Consider the following 2395-nt stretch of genomic DNA (forward strand, 5'->3'; position numbering starts at 1 on the left):
ACACACACACACACACTCTCACTCTCACTCTCACTCTCACCCTCTCGCCGCTTCCAAACTCTTGATGAGTTTCTTGATCTTCCAGATCTCCACGTTTCTGTCCGCCGCGCTCGGATCATCTGCCATCTTCAGTCCTACAACAGCGGAAAGAAACTGTGGTTAAAACCGGGACCGACCTGACCTGAGAGCGCATGCGTGCGTGCGTGCGTGCGTGTCCGGCCCGGACGAGCGGGTCCAAACTAGCGCCTGGTGATCGGTGATTTGACGCCCCTCTTCGCTCCCCAAGGCCGCACTAACAAAAAGTACCACGGTATTACCCTAATTTCTGACACGTACCCCGGAGGTGTTATTGTATTCTTTGAAGTACCATACAAATAATATGGTACATGTCGAAATACACTAACAGTATACTCTAGACCCCATATAAACCTGTGCGTAACACATTTGTTCATTATAAATACCTGACTGTCTCTCTCCGGTCCGCCGGTTTCGGTCTGTCGGTCTCTTCCACCCGCGTCACGCCGCCGCCGGTTCCTGCGGATACACGCGGGAGGAGGAGCTTCAGCGCGCTCTCACTTCCTAGTTACCTGCCTAGAAACCATCGAGCGCCACGTGAGTCCAGCGGGTTGTTCCTAAAGGGGCGCTCGACTGAACCGCATTCTTCTTTCTCTTCTTCTTCCGTTTTTTGGCGTGTTACATCCTGTGTGCATATCGCCACCTACTTTTGCTGTTATGCAGTCATGGTTTATTTATTATCAATTTATTCCTTGTTTTTGCTTTTCCTGTTCTTACACACGTATATACACAAATATTCCTACTTAAATAATTATTCGATGCTCCATCCCATTCCTTCTCCCCAGGCTCCACCTGGCGCTGCGTGTTCAGCTCCTCCAGACTAGATCCGTGGTCTCTGAACCGCATTCAAATCTCAGGATTCATTTAATGGGAACATCAAATATTTCAAATATCAATTATATACTGACAATTCGTCAGCAGCAGGACTGAATAAAGAAATCACACCGGAATAATGATACAAAGAAACTTCAATAGAATTGACAAAAATACAGTGGACAACATCCGGGCCGCGCTAAGCCCCGCCTACGTTATATTTGCTTTCCATTCTAGCCGCTTATTCCTACAGTAGAAACCATATATATGTATAAATATGTATAAATACATATCTGTAGATATAGATATGTATAAATATCTATGGTAGAAACAGCGTCAATGCGTCGTTTTGATTGGCTAAGAGTTGCGTCGGAAGGCGGAAATAATCATAATTTAACCCTGAAGGGGTGCATGGGAAATGTATTTTTATGTTGTTCAATATAAATTGTAGGTCTAAATATCATGATACATAGCTATTGTATTTAATTTAAGGTACTTAAAAAACGCTATTATCTAAATACGTGTCAAATAATGATAACAATAGTAGTAATAATATCAATAATAATAATAATAATAATAATAATAATAGCATAGTTTCACAGTACTTTTGTCTTTCCTGGTAATTTTACAGATGTTAAAGAGGTATTCACTAAATTAATAAATTATAGCATGCAATATATTCAAAATGGCGGTGATATGAGTGTAGCCTATTTATGTTCTAATCATGATTATATATATATATATATATATACTTAGGGAAACGTTGCTATATGGCAATGCTGTACCACAATGGAAAATGGTCAAAAAAGTAATTTTCTATAAAATTATGATTTTCTTTTCTATTTAAATGCAAATTTCTTTTATAAATTGATAAATTGATATACTCAGAACTCATGCAAACCAAAAATAAAAGTAGATCCCTATCATTTAATCTTCACATCCTCGCTCTCATCACATGGAAGAGTTAACTCTGCACTCTTCCTGTTGGCCTTTACGTAAAATATTGCTGTGTTCATTTTCTGAAAAGAAACCAGAGATGTTTAGAAATGAGGCTAATAGAGCAATTTCTGGAGCAGTTGAACAGGTGTCTTCTGTGTGAGGATGACAGTCGGAAAAAGAGTTCTGGACGGACATTCAGATGTCATGTGACTTAAGTAGGTCTAAATATCATGATACATAGCTATTGTATTTAATTTAAGGTACTTAAAAAACGCTATTATCTAAATACGTGTCAAATAATGATAACAATAGTAGTAATAATATCAATAATAATAATAATAATAATAATAATAATAATAATAGCATAGTTTCACAGTACTTTTGTCTTTCCTGGTCATTTTACAGATGTTAAAGAGGTATTCACTAAATTAATAAATTATAGCATGCAATATATTCAAAATGGCGGTGATATGAGTGTAGCCTATTTATGTTCTAATCATGATTATATATATATATATATATATACTTAGGGAAACGTTGCTATATGGCAATGCTGTACCACAATGGA

General features: G+C 37.7%; 1 pseudogene; it reads right to left on the reverse strand.

Moving 5' to 3' along the window:
- LOC107747096 (eukaryotic peptide chain release factor subunit 1-like) overlaps positions 1–644 on the reverse strand; it is a 14975-nt pseudogene extending 14331 nt beyond the window's left edge.
- Between the last annotated feature and the right edge of the window lie 1751 nt (positions 645–2395).

This window comes from Sinocyclocheilus rhinocerous, unplaced genomic scaffold (assembly GCF_001515625.1).
Source record: "Sinocyclocheilus rhinocerous isolate Xijiao unplaced genomic scaffold, SAMN03320098_v1.1 scaffold168, whole genome shotgun sequence".
In the NCBI taxonomy this organism is placed as follows: domain Eukaryota; kingdom Metazoa; phylum Chordata; class Actinopteri; order Cypriniformes; family Cyprinidae; genus Sinocyclocheilus; species Sinocyclocheilus rhinocerous.